Consider the following 21,087-nt stretch of genomic DNA (forward strand, 5'->3'; position numbering starts at 1 on the left):
GGAAAAGCCGCCTGAACAATATAGTAATGTTTAGAAAATTAAATAAAATGACACTGAGTTAATGAAACAATTCAGAGTTAATGGAAAACTATAAGAGGAGGGCTCTAATGATCCAGTGTAATTCCTGTATCCTGCAGTGTAAGTTACAGTCTGTATTTTTATCATCTTGGCCCAATTGTGCACTACAAGAATTATTTATTTGAAGGAGAGAAGGGTGCTTTAAAAGTGCCTGGTCACATGACAATCTGAGCCCTCATTACATGAGAGTTCAGATGAAGGTACTCCAAAGCAAAGCGCCTTCATTAATGTCTGCCAGTGGGTACCAGGAGCAGGGCTGGGCTGTCTTCAAAATGGGAGGGTAGGCAAAGGCAGGGGAGGGAGTTCCATTCTGGGTTTACCCAGACAATGCTGGAGGGTTGGGTAGATGGAGTGGAGCCCCCCTGAGGTGGAGGGCTCCAATGGGGGGGGTGGGGGCGGCTTCAATCCACCTGCCCCACCCTCCAGCACTGACTGGGCAAACCCCAGATGGAGCTCTCTCCCTTCCCTTCCCCGCTCCGCCCCGCAGTTTTGAAGACAGCACCGGAGATGGGAAGGAGGAGGGGTGGGGCTAGGGGAGAGTGGCTGCAGATACACAGCTGCTCCAAACTGGAGTTTGATCTCTCAACCCGCCTGGGCCCAAGAGCCAATGTTTGTTGGGTCAGGGGGAATGCTGTAATTTATGGCACTTCCTGCAAGTTAATAAAGTCTGAACCTGCAATAACTTGTGTTTCATTGCCCTACGGGTGTCTAGGGAAACCCATTCAAAGGAAAGAAGTCAGTCCCTCATTTCCCCTGTTTCCCTCCTAGTGCACCCTTTTATATTCCTGGACATGTATTGTCTCTGGGGAGCATATAGGAGATGCTGATTGAAAAAGGCAGAACTACTTGCCCATATATCCAGAAATGAATAGAACATGGGATCCATAACAATTAATATGAATGTTTGATGAATGTAATACTAATTAAAATTAAAGCTGTGCCCTTGTAGTCCTTCTGTGATGTGAAGTTTCATTAATAATACTACTGAAAAGAGAAAGAGCTTCCATTTTTATGCTTAGAAATTCTGTGCTCAAAACAAGGCATGAGCTGCTTTAGAGAAGCTGGCGCTCAGATCTGAGAGTAACAATAGCTAATTGAGAGCCATCCACAACTGATGTGCCAAGTCTAAATTACAAGTGAGCAGTAATGAAGATAATGTTGTAGTTTTGGCCTTAATAACTCAAGGCACAGTACAAAGCTGGATGCCTTCTTTGACCCTGTAGTAAAATCACTGTCTAATATTGTAAAAGGGATGTGTGCCAGACAGTCAGGCTGCTGGATGGCTGTCCATTACTCACTGATAAAAACCTTAAAAAGCACCCGTACAGACTGCTGGCCCCAGCAGTCTTACCTGGTGGCCTGGAGCAGCAGGGACACAGGTCAAGCAGCACAGAGGCCTGGGTAGCAGCAAAAGTATTGCTCTGGACAGTCCAGCCTCCATGTGTGCTGATGCACACTTGTTGTGTGTGTGTTGTATGTTTTAACATTCTTCACATGTGGTTTGGGGCGTCACAAAGAAGTTTACAGCAATGCAAACTGCACATGCCTGCACGTCTAGATGTGCTCTCTGGGCACATCCAGGGGAACAGGAACATGCATTTTGTGGCACCTTAAAGGCTTTTGAGGTGCTGCAAAATGTGCACAATACACATCAAAAGGTTCTCTGCAGTGCATTCTAGATGTTATAGCTTATATAGGGGACAAAATAGGCCCATGAATATTAATTAGAGTAACACAAATTAGGAATGCCTTTCTTTTTCTTTTTTATCTTTTTTAGTAAGCTTTTTTGATATTTTAGCCAAGCCATGGAGTATAAAAATCTGGGTTGATCTCAGAATCTTTGTTTTTCAGCATTTAACTATGGTTCTTGTTGTGTAGTCCATCTGCAGAGATACTAAAATAAGAGCTCTTCTATAACTTAATTTGAAACTTAGGTGAAAAGTCTTTTTTTCCTAATGGGCTGGCCACTGTTACAGGCTTTTAAAGACTTTAGGAGTGAAATAAATTCATTTTTAATTCTCTCAAATATTAACAAGATTATTTCTTAAGATGAATATGCACTTTATAAAGTTTTAATCATTTGCTTGACATGCCTTATCTGTACTGTTTAGTCATTTATATTATTTCTGTGTTTCATTATTAAATTTGCTCATAAAATTTATCTACATTTATGCTTCTGAGTGTTTAATTTTGGTGGGACTGGCTCTTCATACCTTTTTTGTTTCTCAGAATATACCTGGAAGTCAACATTGGCCAGGCAGGGACAAATCTGACTCTACACTTATCTTCTCACACCAGACTTATCTTCCCACACTTCACACCACCCTTCCAAGGAACTGGCAACACACTGGTTGAGAATCTTTGCCTTAGACACTGGGGATCACTCTTGGAAGTGAGCTGTGTGCTCTGACAAATGGCTTGAAAAGGGGATACTGTCTGTTTGGAGAACAACAGTATACAGCGTGGACTTGTGGGGGTGCTATTTTCAAGAACATCCTGGCTGGAGTAGTCTGTTGTCCTGAGTTCCTCAGGAAGTGTTTTACCAGTAGCAGGGAGACAATGCACAGGGGCTTCTAATGAGATGTACCTTGGAAGGGTCACAGCCAAGAAAACTGTAAGTTACCTACTCGCATGAATAAACAGGATTCCTTTGAAAAGGGTGCTACACTATGTTAGGAGATGATTCACTTTGTTTAAGCTTTTAGCTGTGTAATGAGTAATGTGTGTAACCATGGATGGAACCAGGGTACAGTCTGCAGATCTGTGATGACTGCTAATTTGGACTACAGCTTTCAGAAACCCCCCAGGGCTGCAGGGCCAAAAATGAAGCAAGCAGACAAGGAAGTTTGCAGCCAGAGTGATAAGAAGAGGCAATCTTTGCAATGCCTGCAAGTGGAGTCTGGTCAGCCTTACATAGGAAGGCTGCACAGTGGAGCTTGGGATCCCACTGGCTTCATCAGCCAGGACTATGGACTGAAGGACCTGGATCCAGACTGGGCACAGCTTCAGGCTGCTTCTGCTTGAGTGCTCTGGGACTAAAGGCTTGTTTGGGGACATATATATATAGAGAGAGAGAGAGAGAGAGAGAAAGAGATATCTATAGATCTAGATCTATCTATCTATCTATCTCAGTACTTATTTGGGCTAGTGCTAGTAGATCCAGCAGCTGAAGCCCTTGCAGCTTATCTTTGGGCATGTCTACACAATATGTTTACTGCACAGTAGACTAATTAGCTGCATAATAAATGTCTTGGCATCTCTATGTACACCTTTATTAGGCTGGAGTAAACTAATCTACTTCACAGCAGGATAGTACTTTTATTTATGGAGTAAAAAACTCTGCAGCAGTGCATGTATAAACACTGCCCTGGCTGGCTGGGGTATGAGGGTGCTTCAGTGCAGGGGTTACCTGCTGGCTAGAAGCACAGTGAAGCACCCTTGTGCCCCAGCCAGCCCTTCTGCAGCACATTGAGCCAGGATGAGCAGTCCCGGATTGGCAGGCTGACAACTTGGGTCCTCTGCCAGCTGGGGCTGTTCCAACCTGGCTCAACATACTGTAGTCCTGAGCACACATTCAAACAGTGTGTCTGAGAGCAGTAAACTCTGGTGCAATAAATGCCGGAATGTATTGGTTTGCATTAATTGCACATGTAGACACATCCTCTGTGTTGTACACTGGTGCATTACTTAGTACCGTAGAAGGTACATCAGTGAATAGCCATCATATTTACATGAAGCAATGAAGCAAATTATTAAGGTCTATAGGTTTATCCAAAAATATTATAAGCACAGTAATAGTAAGGCACTTGAGGATTTTTGTGTGGTCATGTTTATACTTAAGGACTGCCTAATTTAATCTCAGCTGTTTGTACTAATGGATATTTATCTAGCACAACAGATGTTTTTACACTTTCTTCCACAAAATTTATTCAGATTTTAAAAATAATTGTCTGTGTTCCTGCTATTTTTATGTTCATTTTGACTGCTAGCTAGAGACTTTAAAATTTTGCTGAATTGACATCTTTTGAAGGCTGTTCTAGTGAACAAATTTACTTGAAGGAATGTGCATAGAAAGAGAATGAATTTTTAGTGCAAGTATTCATGTTTTTACTTGTAGGTTGCTCATAATTCATACATATGTTGTTGAACAAAGCCTGGGTGCTCTATATGCCCAAAGAGGATATAGCCTAAGGGTGTAGACAGATGTAACAATTGTATTGATGTCAAAGGAGCATAAAAGATGTTATGATGCAACTGTCCCATCTCCATGATTTTGTAGCAATATAATTATAGCAAGACTCCTTCATCTTTAACCTTGCTTTTTGCAGGGTCAAAGTTAGGGTATTTAGCCAACTTGTAGTTGCTACAGGATCACATAGATGTAAGAGAGCATACATAACAGCTACTACATACTCCTGAGCAGCAGTTTTCTCTTCCATTTTCAAGTGGCTAGATTGTATATTTGTCCATACCCTAAATTTCAATAAGTACAAAATGAACAGACAGTTCTGCAAGCTATCTGCAGATCCAGAATTGTTATTAGAAGTTATTTGGCAAATAATTTTGAATGATGAATACATTTAGGGAAAGCTTCAGTCTGCTGGAAGACAATATCTGAAAAGTAAGGTGAAATTTGTAATATAAATTATTCATTCCAAGTTATTTGCCTGAATCTCATTCTGAAGTGTCTTTTAAATTTTAACATCAGACTTAACTTAGGCATAGTTGCAGTACATTTATTTTTTGGATATCATCAAAGCTGGCAATGGTACAACGTGCAAATGTAATTCTAGCATATAAATGTCCATCAGTAAAATGATTACATCTACTTTGTATCGTTGCTTGATATCATAGAAATAAAATCTGAATTACAGGTCTACGTTTTTCATCACCGAGAGCCTGTAATCTCTGCACAGTCTGTTCCAAGTAGAGTTTTATTTGGAGTTGCACCATCCCAGGAATGTTCCCTGATGCTTCCTACCCACAGTTCATGGCAAGGGTATCTGTTGGGCTGCTACTAATGAGTGTTTTTTAGTGTTCTGATGGCCTGGGTTGGTCCATGGTGAAGGGACAGAGCTGTGTCCAAGCCCCCTGTTCAAGAGACAAACATCAGAGATTAACTGACTTCACATTGAAAAAACCAACTTCTGTAATTGTAATTGACACCAGGTATAGAGAAGATAGAGAGAAGAAAAATTCCTTGCATCCCTCCCCCTTTACAACCTTTGCCCAGTTTGGTACATTTAAGGTATAGGCACAGTAGAATCCCACATTTCTTTTTATGATGCTACTGGGTCTCTTCATCATCCTCCTTTCCAAACATAAACATCATAAAAGTTTGGCCTCAAGGAAGACCTACCTGTTTCTGTCAGGGCTGATAAGCAGCTTTCATTAATTTGGTCCACTTTAATGTGTGTGGGCCTCTTGGCATAAAGATAATCCTTTTGTAAAAGAGCAATGCATCCAGTAATGCTGTAGAGCAATGTATGTGGAACATGAACGTTTCTGAAATTACTTGATTACGGTTTTGTGTGTGAGTTGTTCTTTTTTTCCCCTCTTTTTTTTGCAGGAGAGTGGCAAAGGGGAGGAGGGGGGTGTGAAACTATAGCTATTTCAATCACTTCCAGATATTTACTCCTTTCCATTTATGAGTAATTTTCTCAAATGCTTAATTTACTCAAAAGTTTTAAAATATCAAATCATTTGCTATTTTAATATAACAGTTAGAGACTATTATCTATGACAATCTCCCATTTCATTGATATTACTCCTTAATTAGAATTATAATTGTTGCTGACAGAGTTTTTCCCCTTTTACCACAAGGCATGTCTGGAAATTCATTTTTCTTTATAGGAAGTGAAACAGGAAGAATGATAAACGGACCAAATTTAATTCTGCTTCAGTCCTGCATCAAGCAAAACTGTCTTTGAGTTAAAAATTGTCAATACCAGTGGGTAAGCAAATGTAGAAACTTTCTACTGTATATGGCATGTCAAACTTCAGGAATAAAACTACTGCATTTACTTACATACCATATACACCTTTTTTCTTCAAAACTAGCTGTCCAAAATAGGAATGGGCATCTTGGGGGCTGGACCCAATGATCTCGTGAGGTCCCTTCCAGTGCTAATGTATATGAAATCTATGAAATCTATTAATCTGAAGTAGACAAGCTGATTTTTCTTTGCTGGAATAGAAGGAAAGTAGAATAGAGTAAGCAGATGCTGTGACATGTAGCTGCTTCCTCACCTTGGGGCTGCAAACAGAGAAGGAGTCTAGTGTTAACTGTCACAGCTGCTGGTGGGGCAGTAGCTCTTAGCTGAAGAACTACTGAGCAAGCTGAGAGTGAGCGATATGGGACATGCAGTCTGTATTGTCTTAATGAGTCTTGTGGTATGGAAACAACTCTTTATTTACAGGGACTTCTATAAAAAAACTATTTTAAGTAAAGAAGGAGGAGTCTTGCTACTGCCCCTTCAAAGGTCTGCTGTCTTGCCATACCTGGAAGTTCCTGCTGCATTACCCAAACTATTTCCTATTATTTATAACATTTCATGATTTTATATTTTTGATATTCTGCCTGGCAAAAATAGGGGGCCTGTCTTATGGGGGGTGGGGGGAGGATGTGTGATTTGTGAGAAAATATAAAATAAGCATAAAACTGCCTTATATCACTGGCTGAATAGTCTCTGGTTTGGCCCAAACACCTCAGTCTGGCCAGCAGCAGGTTTTTCTTCACACTGCTATTTCAAGCAGCCTGAGGAGCTTGTTATGCCCAGCAACTTGTGGAGCGAAGGATGAACCGAGTGACATTTTGTCTATGCTTTTACAAAGAAACCCTGTGTTGTGGGAGGGAGCAGGCAGGGAGAATTCAAGGAGGAGGTAAGTATAGAGCCATTATGCTGCTTTGAATTTCCTGAGCAGAGATTAGATTTGCCCTGTGCTGGGGAATCAGGGTCCTCTATGCTGGCTATGGTGGGTCCAGTCAGGACAGCAGTGCAGGGATGGGTAAAAAGGGGATGCTTAGAGCTGACGTTCAAGGCTTTACAGTACTTAGGACTGGCTGTACACGAATTGGCTGTTTTTGCTAACTTTGAGCTGTATACCAGTGGAACAACACAAAAGATATTAACAGCCAACGCTCTATTTTTAAGGGGGATGCCCCTGTGATTGCTTGCAGAATACAATAAGCTAAAAATATTTGCCTTATGCAAAAAGATTGGGTTGAAGATTTCTCTGTGTTTTTCAAGTAGGGAATGCAAAAAGAAGAAACACCTGTCTATACTTAATGGACATTCTCAATGCAACAAATCAGAATTACAAGCACGTAGTTAGGGAGAGAATAGGCCTATTTATATTTCCCTAGTGCCTTGAGTTACATGTGACTAGAGCGTATCTTTTTCAATTACATTCACATGCACTACACTGATCTACAAATGTTGCTTGAAGTGAGAAAGATGGCACCATCAACCTGGGAATCAACAGGAGAGGATGATAATAAGTAAATCCTGATTCTGCTCATGTAGTGTCCATTTAGCTATTTAATCAAGATAAACTTAAGCTGGAACCCTAAAGTTCACACACTAGCCTTCCACCTTATCAAATGCAGCTAATAGCAATTGCATATTTTTCACAGTTGTTCAAAACTCTTCCTTACCAATTTCTCATGTATCATTGAAGGGCTGCAAGGATTGGGACCCAGTCAGTGTCAGTTCTTCAACAGCTTTTGGGTCATCTGGATATTAATGAGCAGAAGCAGAGTGGTATGCACCCTGTAGCTGAATCTCAAACAAGTATCTCTGAGTTTTGCAATGCACCCTGAGTGGGAAGGAGTCACTGAAGGCACTGAGTGGGTTATTTTTTACTCATCATTATCTGTTTAATATTTGATTTGTTTTGAATAAGCACTGTTTTAAGTAGAACTATAAGGTCTGCTTAAAGCCTGGGGTAAAGTGTGAACAATCACTGTATAGCACTAGGGATAGAAGAAAACAATCAGTAAAAATGTTATTAGATGGGAGCACCAGAACACTTCTCTCTTAGAAAACATCACCAAATAAATGCTATTTAGCTAAGAAAAAAAATATGAAAATTAAAAGCACCTATGTTGTGAATGGAACCCGCACCCAATGATATAATAAGAATCTTCCTTATACAAAGCGTGGGCTACTTCGACTTTGAATCCTAAGTGAGTGCTTCGCATCCTTCTTCCTTAGGGTCAGAGGTTTTGCTTCACTTCTTAATCTGTTGGCCAGCTCAGCTGAGCTCACAAGTACTATTGTGTAGGCAAAATTGTGAACTAGCTGCCTCTTCAGAACAAATTGAAAACAGATGGGGAACTGTGATGCAGAAAAAGGTATGAATCACTGCTTCTCTTGGAATGGCACAGTATACACGGCACTCATGGTTCACCTCCCTCCTTTTCCCTCTCCCCCTCCCAAGATCTGTACCTAAAGTGACAGTCTAGCCTAGGGCAACAAGAACTAAATGCTCTACTTTGCTGTGTAGAATTGAAAGAGGTTCAATGAGAACAGCAGAATAAGAGCATAATTTTCAGAGTGCTGTCACTTCCTTATTGTCCCATTCTCACCTCTGTTACCTCAAAATCCTCTCTACATCTCATCTTGTAAGAAAAACCTTTTTACAAGGATGTTTTGTAATTCTTCCTTTGCATAGTTACATCGTAGTTGGATCACCTCATCTGTTTCCTGAGTTTAAAGAATTTAGAAATTGCTACAGGCTAAGTGGTATGATAGGGCGTGGGGGTTTTTGTTTGTTTTTTAAATTTGCTCTTCATTTAGATCCAAGATGCACAAGTTGGGTTTTTTTAAGCTCATGATACATTGTCTATTAGGAAATGTTAATGGAACCCTGGAGACTTTATTTGGAAAAGTTTTTATCTCTGAAAAGTGTTTCTGCTATCTTAAAACGGTTGTGACACATCATTCAGAATGCCCTTGTTTTAGCGAGCAGTCCACTAGTCAGTAATAATAGGTTGATGCACCTAAGCTGGCATAACTTTGACTCCCTGAATTTCTGTAGAGAATTACCCTGTGGCAAGCAGGTGATGGCACCACTGTTTGCTGTTGGCCACTAAGGTGACTGGTACAATATCACATTAATATTAGCTGTACTATTAGAGTACTGCTGCATCTAGGGGTCCCTTTTGAGATAGGGACCCAGTTGGGCTGTGTTAGACAATACATAGGCAGACAGAGTCTCTCCCACCTCTCCTTGAAATACCTTAGTATCTAAACAGGGCAAATCAAGAGAAAGTGTTTAAGTGCCTTGTCCAAGGTTTCAGAGTGAATCTGTGGCAAGGCTGGAAAGCTCTCGTATCCCATGTTTAGCATCATCTTTCCTCTAAAATTCTTAACAGAATAGTAGGGTTTTTTTGGAGGAAGTCAGGCTTATGAGATGCTGCAATGGCAGAGGAGGTACAATAGCCTAGCTAAACTAATATATAACCTAGCTCCCCCTGCTATGCCCTTTCCTCTCCAGTTGCATAACTAAGGCAGGAGAGCAGGGCAGTTTCCTCCTGCAGTGCAACTAGGAGACTTACGTGTGTTTTCCCATGGCACCCTTTCCTAAGCAGAACTTCCAGCACAGAGTTTCACCTACAGTCTTTGATGTCTTCCTGTCTATGTATTGGCTTTATAATACCACCCTTCACTTGTATCTGTAAAGTCCCTGCCACTTCTCTGTTTTGGGAGTGCAATCTCTGCTAACGGTCAGTTGTGTTATTAACTTTTATTAATATGATGTTATTCATCTATTTTTATTTGCTTTTATTTTTTAAAGGTTTGTCTGTTGTATATTTATGGCCTATATTGGTTGGTTGATGAGTTTTGAGTAGAAAGGGGTTTCACTTAGAGGATGTCATTCTTATGATGGAAAGGTCTTCAAAGAGGAATGTGTTGTTGAGGGAAATATTGGTGTGATATTGATGTTTTGTTTTGTGGTGTTGCAGCTGGGTTAGTTGCGATCCTTGTTGCAATAGCTCTTTTACTTCATTTTCCTTCTTTTTCTCATCCATTACTTACCCTGCTTTGGTTCTTAAGTCTTGTAAATATATTTAATGCTCTTCTTTTCATGTATTTACCGACTCTTGGGCTCTCTCTCTCCTTTCTCTGTTCCTATTTTTCTGTGCATTTCTCTTCTCTTCCTTTTTTCAAGTACTTTACAATTTTCTTAATTTAATTCTTTCCTTCTCTCTCTCTTTGTCCTTTTTTCTTTGCAGGTCTGCATCATTTTTTAATGAGACACCTTTACTTCCATCTCTTTTTCTCCCTTCTATTACTACACTGTGTGATTTGCTAACTGGCTACATCACAAACCAGCATAAAAGCAGGAGGTAGTCTTTCTTCTTCCTAAGCAATCTGTTGGATTTAGCCACAAACGTTTCATTTAAAAATATGTTGCTAAATCCGCTGGATCACAAATCACACCCCCTCCCCCCCCCCTCAAATACCTTGTATTTGAGCTATAGGAATATTGTTCTATTTTTTCCTCTTTCATTTTTGAACAAATGAAAAAAGGTCTGCTACATTTAATTGTCATGCCAGATAAAGCTTTGTTTTATTTATATGCAGTGATTCTTACTGTCTTTCCCTTTAGCCTTTTAGAATATTTTTCAAGCAAATATCTTATCTTATCTCTTTCTTATATCATAAATAGGTCTCTTTTTTTAAATTCAAGGTGATGTAGGTATGTGCAGACCAATGTTCAACTTGAACTAAACTGTCATATAATTTATGAGGTTCTAACTGTGGGGTCTCTAATGGAAAAAATAATCTAAACTTTAACTCTGGTAACACTCATATTGTGTTGCTGTAATGAATGACTGAGGTTTGCTTCAAGGTTGCTTCTATATTTTTATTCATTGACTCTAATACAAAAACCATAAACAGTACTTGGAAAAAGGACCATAACCCATGTCTCCTTCTTTCCAGGTAGAAGCCCTAAACTAGAAGCTAGAGCAATGTTCAGTCTTGCTGGTCCAGTAAATCTTGAATTATTTTCTTTAGAAGGAACAGCTGCAAGAGGAGGATACAAACTTCCCCTAGCATAAAATAGCCATTAGTCTGCTGCTTCGGAAAAAGTTATGGATTTGAATCATTCTGGGAATGATTTAAATCATCTACCACTAAACTTCTATATAAAGGGGGATAGCATCTGTGATGGTGCAAAGTCCCTTTAAGGATTTAGAAAGGGCAGCTAGCCCTGTTTGGCAGTAAGATGCAGCTGGGAAGGGGAATCAGCCTTCTGGGCAGATTTCCACCTGGGAGCAGTTGAAAACGGCCCTAGCTGAGACAGGGGGAGGAGCTAAAGGAGGTTGCTGCTATTGGGAGTTACTGAAGAACTTGAGGCCTGAACCTAAATGGCAAGTTTGTTTTGATTTTCTTAATTGAATGTCATGGGCAGAAAGACCCAAATGTTTTGTGCTAAAGTAACAAAGAGTCAAGCAAACAATTTGTTTTGAACTCTGAAAGAATCATGGCTGACTTGCACTAATTTAGCTGGTGGAAGGTAATACAAGCTCAGAGCATCTTCATCTTTTCTGTCAAGTGTGGTTTCAAATATTAGAGGTGGATACACCTGTGTTTTTTGCAGAGCCTAACCCTGTAGATGTGGCATGCTCTTGTACAGGACACAGATAGAAGATTGTTTAGCTTGAGGATCTCAGGTTTAGACATAAGGTAGATACTGAATTGTTCAGCCCTGTCATGCCATGGTAGTTTTGGGCAAATGCAAAACTTCAGACTCCAAGATAATTTTGCTGGTGAAATTTAAGCAGCTGCAGGTGTCTGTGGAATTAAATGGGACTTGTGAGGATTGCCTTCTTGGAGTTAGGCACCTGTGGTGCCTGAAGAGGTGTTGGACACCTGTTCTGAGGCACTGTAATTACAGTGTATTGGAGCAGACTTGATTAATTGTTAGACTCAATTAATCAAGTCTGCTAGAGCATTGTAATTAGCATGCTCCAGCAGCTTCAGTTTTCAGGTATTTGGTGTCCTCATGCTTTAAAATGGTGGTGGGTGTGCTTTAACTAAAGTTTATTGAACAAGTTCTAGATAAAGCGCTCCCGCCAGCATTTGAAAATGCAAGGTGTTGAATACATGAGTTGCTGTGGGTGCTTTAATTAGAACCACTCCCCAAAGCTGCTTTAATTAAAGTGCCCCTCATCTACCACCCCAGAGCATGTATAAAGTTGTCCCTAAATTCCATCTAAGTTTATTTTAGAAGCATAAGTCTTTTTTATGGATTTGGTCTTTAGCCTTTCTCTAGAGCAGTTTCCCATGAATAAAATGGGAATGAAGTTGCCTGACCTTCCATAGGTGGACAGGTCAGCAAACAACTGACCTCTACCTCATGCTGAAGTGGGTTGGATTGACATCCCATGGGTGTTGTGAGGTTAAATGCATCGCAGCTTGTGAGGCACTTGGATGCAATGGGAATAGGATGAGGAAAGTACATTAGGTAAATTATGAATTATAAAAATAGCCAAGTTGAAATGAGACACTTCACGTACTGTCTGATCAGTGGTGTCCCTAATGTCAGATAAACATGTTAATGCTGGAGATAATAGAATTCAAAGTGAGATGAGGGTTGATTTCACTGAATGCTGCCATTGCATTACGAATGAGGAAAATGTTGAAGTTAGCCCCTCACTGACCTCTTGTCATAATAGTAGGGGAGAATCTTCATCTTATGGCAGATTCTGTTTCTTACTAATGAGATGTGCTCTTCAAATATTAGCTGCTCAAAAGGGCAGCTTCAGTTCCAAGGCCAACGTTTGTGGTATCATTTTTATAAATCTAAACTCTTTGTTATAACATCCACATCTCTTACATTTTCAGGAAAAAAGGTATTAGAAAAGTTATTTTGGATGAATATGACAACAGTGAGGATTCATCAAAAAAAATAATTTTCAGTAAATCCAGTAACTTTTGATCAGGTTAAACTTTTTTCTGAACAAAGAAGCTTAAAGTTTGAAATAAAAATATGGAAGGATTTGGATTTTGGAATTTACGACTTAAAGGAAAATGTCATGGTGTTTCATTGTTGGAGGTGGTGTGGGTAATGCACCCTTGAGACTCCTACTACTAACAGTGATGAAGCATTAAAATTCTTCTGGTCTTGCAGGGTAAATTCCACTGAATAGCAATGAGTTCTGAGGAGGAAAGCTGGGGAAACAGCTACCAGGTAGACTGTTAAGGTGCCAGGACTGTAGAAAAAGTGAAGTAGTGGTCCTATTTAGTAGTAGTAATAATTAAAAAAAATAGAGCAATGCATTTCCAGTGTCATTCCCTTTTGAGTTCTGAGGTCCCAGTTTAGCAAAGCATATAAGCACATTTTTATGTCTCATTTAAAAATAACAGGGTTTGGACAGATATCTAAAAGTAAGTGCCATGCATAAATACTGTACTGGGTCAAGGCCTAGAAAACGTAGATCAGAAACGTGTGGAATCTCCTACTCCTGTGCCACTTGCTATAACAGTATGGTATGTGGAGAGAAATGATCACTTGGGTGGGGGTGGGAGAGTGTTTGTATTGTTCCAGAGCATGCTAGGGATCCCCACTCGCTCTCTCTACCTGTGCACAGCACATGTCAAAATGTTCTGCTCCTTCCCTTAATGTGGAACTGGGCACACTCAGTGATGTCAAGCACCCTAACTGGAACTACAATCCTGAGAGTGACTCTGAGCACAAGCTGAATAACTCATTTTTTCACTATTCAGTGTGTGAAATCAGCAATGAGTCAGTAAGGCACGTTTTTAGTGGCATTCCCTATCAAGTTGTGACATGGTGTAGTTTGGCCCATGGGTATGTCTCAAACTATTTAAGTCGTGTAGATGAGATCAATACATACCTTGAATTCCACATGCATGTAGCACTGCTTATTTGTTCTCAATATTAAATGCCTCATTATGAGGATTCTGCCATATTCATCAGTCAGTTTTGTTTCTGAATAGTCTTGGGGGTATAGTTCCAGTGGCCTTATGGGACTCTAATATTGGTATTGGATATCTGTGATACATAGGCAATGCATAAGTGCTGTTGGGGGTGTGTGTGGAGAGTACAATTCCATGCTGCCACTGGGTGCTGGCTCCAGCCAGGCTGGAGCCCTGTGCCTGTCTTTCTGTTGGCACAGAAATATGGGGAGGGCATGTTCTCTTTCCCCCTCCTCCCCCCCCCACCCCGACACGTCACGGTCGTAACTCTCTTGTCAGGAGGCATGCTCAAAGGGAAAACTGTTTCTCTTGTGAATAACTACCATTTGGACATCCCAAGGCAGTCTAAGATGAAGCAACAACCTGTTTATGCACCTTTATTACAAATTGTGGTTTATTGGAAAGAAGATCCCATTCACGCTAAACGAGCTAGTTTAATAAGGAAGATCTGTGGGTCTGTAAAATAGCTGATAGTAGTGGGGGGGAAAAAATGTGAAAATCATACCCAAACCCGTCCTTTTGCTCATCAATGTAGTCTCGTGAGTTCTTTGGAGGATGAACAGATAGACAGACTGTTCTAGGAGCTCAGCCTGAAAACACACTTATCTGACTTTTTTTTTTTTTTTTTTTTTTACACCCAAATCTCTTAGCCAGTTGATTCTCCCTGTTCCTTGGTAGTCCATGCCACAGTGATAGATTTTTAGGACTCAAAATCCATTGGATCCAGTAGAGGCCTTTTGAATAGTGGGTATGCAGAGTATATCCCCCTTCCTCATTCTCTCAGTATATGACAGTGAACAGGCCCAGAGTTGTGCACACTGCAACATCCAAGATGATGGCTTTCTCTAGGCTGAAGCTAGCTGATTAAGCTTGGTTTAGCATGCTTGGCTCTTGCTCTTTCCAGCAAAGCTTGCTTCTGAGGAAACTGTTTGCCAAGTTTAAAAAAAACACAACAAAATCTAGTTAGATACCTGGGGCAACTGGATTGAATAACAAGAAAAGCGAAAAGCCTTAGCTTAGCTTTACACTTCTGATCACTGTTGTTTTAAAATGGTCATCTTTGCTGTCCATCATGACTATTGAACTGACAAGCGTATACAATTCACTAGGCCATTCAGTGGTTAAATGAATAAGTTCTTGGATTTTATGTGCCAGTGTATTCTTTTGGAATATTCTGATTGATGCAAAAAGCATAATGGTAGAATACTGATTTCTTTACTAACGGATGCATACCCTCATTTCAAGACAAAAATTTTTTGGAGCAGAATAGTTTTTTATGGATGAACGCAGTTTGAAGCATAAAGATCAAAGTTGCTTTGAATTCAGGAGAATTGGCCAAATACAATAAGACTATGATTTACTGCTACTATAACTGCTCATTTTATACTATCATGGTGTTTTAGTTTTAAGCTTGTGCTGTGGGGTTTTTGAGAGACTTGGTCTGTGTGTATGTTGCTCAGAGTGACATCATAATTAACAATTAAGGTTGCCTGGGAATTCTATTTCAGTTCTCCTGAAGCAATATTGTTAGATGACAGAAACAGGATTACCACAAGGAGTTTAATTGATCTGAAAGTGTGTAATCAGGGAAGAAATTGGAGAAGCAATCAAAGGGAGAAGAATTAGCTGAAAAGCACAGGAGCTGATTTTTCCAGGAGAAAGAGGAAGTTATTTAATACTTTTTGACCATTTGAGCTAATGCTCACTTCAGTTTTCATAATACTAATTTATGTGGGCTTGTGTTCAAACATTATGAAGTGGTAGGAGTGACTGTGGTTAAATGAGTTTTCTGTATAAACCCATTTTGTGGGGTAAGTATAGAGAGAGACGTCAGTGAAGAAATTTTAAAGTACCATATTATAAAGAGCTTATGGGTTAAACTTGTATCAAAGTATGATGGTAGGTGGGATGGGTGACATGAAAAGCTGGAGAGGATCATGTAAGGGGGACATAAATGGACATATAATGATAAAATATATATATGTGTGCTCAAAAGGTACGAGCACTGTTCAAAAGAGGGACAGGCAGAAATGTATTAGACTCATAGGGTACTAATACAGAGTCTACGGCATGAGCTACTTTTACCCACACGTTGGATGATATGTATCGGCTTTATCTAGTGAGGCCCTGGGAAGTAGCCCTAGTTTCTTGTCTCTAAAACCAGTTATACAGGAAAGAATTTGTGTGGCAGAGGTTGGGTTCATGTCTGTTTTATCCAGAGCCTTTTCCTTGATCCAAAACCCACTAGAATGAATTGGAGCCCTTCCAATAACTTCAGGTCCAGAGCCTGCTGCTGTCACAAATTTGTCCCTCTTTCTGCCTTGCATTCTCACAAAAAACAGTTTTTAACAGCTCCTCTAAATATCCCATCAGTACCCTGTGGCCTTCTGTCCGAATCCTGAAGGAAGATCCTCTCATTTGAAAGCTATATCAAATCCTTCTACCTCTTCAGTGAACGCTCAGCACTTGGTATCTGCGGATGCTTTTATTCCTGACTCGGGTATGCCCAGCACTGAGAAAAGACCATGCATGCTGTCTCAGGAGTAAGATGCAGACTATATTACAACTTGATTTCTACCTTCTATGCTGTGCAAAGGGGTCACTAATCTAAGTCAGACCCTCTGTTGCAAATTGCTTTCTCCCTTCTATGAGCTGAGATTGTACTTGGTGGAGCATTGACCAAGCAGAGCCAAAAAGTTCAAATGCCTTCCCATGCTGCCCCCCCCCCCCAACCCAAAATCTTCCTTTCAGTAGAACTTGAGGGTAACAATCTGTTCTCCCTTATCCTCTTATAATATTATTCATAATATAGGTCAGCCACACAGGAAAGCAAACAGTACTTCATGCTCCCTTATTTCCTTGCTGGGACCTATTGGGTAAGTGACATTGTTGTCTGAAGCTTGGAAGGAGCAATTATGCTGTTTGGCCCTTTGCTATTACCTGGACAGCATTAGTGTATTCTCGCACAGCTAATATTTCATTAGCGTTTTCTATTTCTATGGTTTTGTGTTTTCATGTGTGTCTAGTGATAGTAGGTTTTTTTTTAATTATTTTAATTTTTTCCTTGGACATTGTTGATAAAAATATAAATTCATTTGTTTCAATGACCCTTGTGAGCTATCACTTAGCATTAAAGAGAATACATAAAGAGAGTCTGAAGAATAAATATGATCTGTCCTCAAAATTGTGCTATATTTTAACTATAAGAGGAACCAGGGAATAGCTACTCTGTCTATAGCAGCTACAAACTGAAAAAGTAGATAGTGGTAGCATAAATTGAAGCAATAACCCCTTTAAAAGCTTTCTGTTGCAGATAGATCCTTTAACAAACAAACCAATGTAAATCATAACACACCATATTAATAGAATATATTTACACATCTGCCTTTCATGAAGTGCCTAGTTTGTAGAGCAGAATTTGCAAAAACTTATTGGAGAGAAAATTACAATTTATGCTGGATATAGGGATCAATGGAAGATGTCATTGAAGTCCTTTGTACAGTGGGACAATTATGGCTTGATCCCATTTGCTATTGGCTATGGGTGGCAGCCAGCTGTGACTGTAACCACTGAGTACTAATTATGCAGCCCTCTACTGTTACCTTGTCTTTCTTCCATCCCATTAGCCTGTTAATTCACCTATCTCCTAGAGTGGCAGTTACCTGAGACAGAGATACTATTTATGTTAGTATCCTTGTACAGTGCCGAGCCCCCAACCCTTGTTTGGAGTCTCTAGGCACTATCCCAATAATATCAAGAGTAGTAACTATTCTTGCAGGAAGACAATAATTTCTGTTAATGGAAGCACTTACTGAAGCCAGCAGAACTTTGTCTGAAGGGTTTCACTGCTGTATTTTTGGTTTTGGAGTGTACACTTACATAACAACTATATTTAAACTACACATTAATGTCTGACCACCCCTACTAAAATTCTTGCAGCTTTGGACACACAAATGTAATCTTCTTTGCTTGTTGTACTACTGAGCCCTAGTCTACTGTATGTTCCATCTGAATCTGCTTCAGCTGGCTCTTGCACAAATTACAAAAGGACTGAACACCAGCCACCAAGTTGTTTTGATATATTATTTATTAGGGTTACACTGAAATGCCACAGCTTGACTTTATACCACCTTTTGCAGTGAGGTATTAAGACCTATGAAGAAATAATAGCTGCCCTGAAGCATTTATAAAATGCATGGATAAGACCAACAATCTGGTGAGGTGAGGTGATCTGTTCTAGTCAGGTGGGAGAGCCTAACCTCTAATCTAGTGCCCTAGACCATACTGCCATGCAATCCAGTTGTGCGGTGTAATTACTGTGTTTGATCCTGCATCTGTTGTGATATGAAGAGCTCACTTAGCCTCTCCTGCTGTCAGCTTACCTTGTTGATTTCAGTGTGAGCTTTTATTTGATGCTGGGTACCCCTGAGCATTAGACACTGCCCTCTTCTCTCCCCCAAAATAAAGCCACCAGGACCTGCAAGATAGATAAAGAATGTAAAATAATAAGCAATAGAATGCTTAAAGAACAAACAACATTGTATATTCCTCAAAAAAATGATGTCTTTAACGTCTGGTTTTCAAGGAGACTCAACTTTTTATCTAAATGGTTTATTTGGCCTTAACTCTGAACAAGTCTCAATCAGATAATGCATCTCTTCCAACTCTTGCTTCACTGTACTCCCAAGATATTTTGTCTTTTAATTTCACCATATTGCTGACTTGGAGGAAGAATTAATTAAATAGGAAAAATTCCTGTCCTGCTTCACTAGCAGGAGTTCCATTTCTTTAGATTTAGCACAGGTGAGTCGTATCAGGCATCACTGTTTAAATTTCCTTTCTGTGGATTAAAGCTGATGTAGATTTTGTTGCATCCAAGTTAAACTTTTTAAAGCTATTTGAGAGGAAAAGAAACATTTATTTTCTTTATTGATTAGTCAGGTACAAAAAATACTTTTAAGGAGATGCCAAGGATGATCAAAAAGAAAATCAGGAACAGGATGGAGAGATACTTGTTAATCATGTAGGTCTAACTATGAAAATTGAATTGAATTATTAAAATAATAATTAAAGAACGGAGTGAGACCAGGGCTTTCATCTTCTTTCCTGGCTTGTTGTAGGTTTTTGTCATACTTGTATGTAAAACCTTTACCTCACTGTGGCTATGTCCCCAAAAGCAGCGGTGTGCGGTTACTGCAGGGGGAAAAAAAGCAGACACATGTGTGCAGCTGCTTCTTGCCCTGGCATGTGCACCCACGTGTGGGGTTAACAGGCGGGGGGAGTGCTCTGGGTGTGGTAGGGGAGGCTGAGGCCAGCACCTGGGCTGGCCCCAGCAGCCTAACCTAGGGTCCCAGGGGCCTCCTGGGGCTCCAGTGGCAGAGATGTGGATGCACAGAGCCTGACCAGCAGCCAAAGCATGGCTCTGGACCCCCAGGCTCAAGTTTCAGGTGGCACATGATGCTGCCCCATGCACCACCTTGCTTTTTTCTGCCACAGATTTTTTTTGAAAGTAGGCTCCCCTGGTGTCAAAAAACCCCACTATGCTTCAAATTAGCAGTGTGTTGAATGCCTACATGTTCAGCATGTGCAGTTTGTGGCACCACAGATAGGTCTGCATCACCGCAAACTGCCCGTGTGCGCTGATCTGGACATGGCGTACAGGTGTGTCTAGGTGCCCTGGATTCCTGCTTTCAAGTGACCCAGCCAGTAGTTCCCACTTAATTGTTAGAGATGTGGTTTTTACTATTTATAGTTATGCTGAAATAATCCCTAGTGTGGGTACAGTTTTTATCAGGAGAAAGATGCCTCCTAGCAGTATAGGTTATTTCCCTTCCTCTTTTGGAATCAGCATTTGAATATAAGCACGTTTATACCAATAGAAAAGATGCATTCATAGGGTTGTAATGCTTTTAACCACAGCAGAACATTTGAAGTGGGTACTACCTTTGTGTGTAAGCAAAGAAAACTATGGGCTTCTACAATTGAAAAGGAAGTATGCATCTATAAAGGACCTGTTTAACCTAGGAGCCATTGGTATGTTTAGCTAAAGTATTAGCTAATATATCTTGATTAACATGCTATTAAATGCCACTTAACACCTAGTATATCACCTTGGCTGAGTGCCAAGTGCTGTTTAAAAATGTGGTCATTAACATGTTTGCTATGTATCCCTTACATTCTAGTCTAAGAAGTGTTGAAGAGTTCCAAAAAGGGGTTCTCAACATACATGTGCACACATTAGGGCTATGTTTACACCACAAACTTCTGCCAGCACAGTTCCCTTTATACCTGACATGATCCCTGAAACAAGTAGTGGTGCTAGCAGGAGACTTAGGGTGGCGTTACAAGTTACCTTTAAGTCATTCTTCTCAAGGCACTTAAAATAGGAGCACCCACATATTAAAGGGTGTTAAACTGTGCTAAGTACTGTCTAAGTGCCTTCAAGCTGCATCACTTTGGGTGAGGGTTATCTTTGATCACTTCTATCAAGTTAGGGTATTGTTTGTCTGCTTCATGAACATAAAAGAACCAATTCTCAGTAATTGAACTTCCAAGGATGCACAGCTCCCAGCCCCTCTACCCATGGCAAACTTTTCACTCTCCCAAACTCTATTACTCAGGGGATGGTATTGATCTCAATCCAACACCCCATCCACCTCAGTAGGTATGACCCCACCCCAAATGTCAGGTCCAAGGACCCCAGAAGACTTGATCCAGGCCCTTAAACTGGGAGTCAGGCATATGACCTTCCCTTCAGAGGGCTAAGCCTTTGTCTGCATCTTGGCAGCTCTCTCTTAGCCAGATGAATTTGCAGGAGGGCTAGGGGAGAGCTGCCCGGATGTGAGGCAAAGGCTTAGCTCTCTAGGGGAGAAGTCGTATTCCTGGCCCCAGTTCCTTCCCCAGGCTCCTGCATTCCTGGGGATGGAGAGAAGTGGGGAAAGGGCTGCCTAATAGGCTTGTGCAAGGCAGCTAGTATTCGTTTTGGATTCTGATTCGGGGGACAGAATTCAGGGCCCTTCATGAGCCCCCCAAGGCCACTGCAGGAGCAGAGAGT

Source organism: Alligator sinensis, unplaced genomic scaffold (genome assembly GCF_000455745.1).
Source record: "Alligator sinensis unplaced genomic scaffold, ASM45574v1 scaffold561_1, whole genome shotgun sequence".
In the NCBI taxonomy this organism is placed as follows: domain Eukaryota; kingdom Metazoa; phylum Chordata; order Crocodylia; family Alligatoridae; genus Alligator; species Alligator sinensis.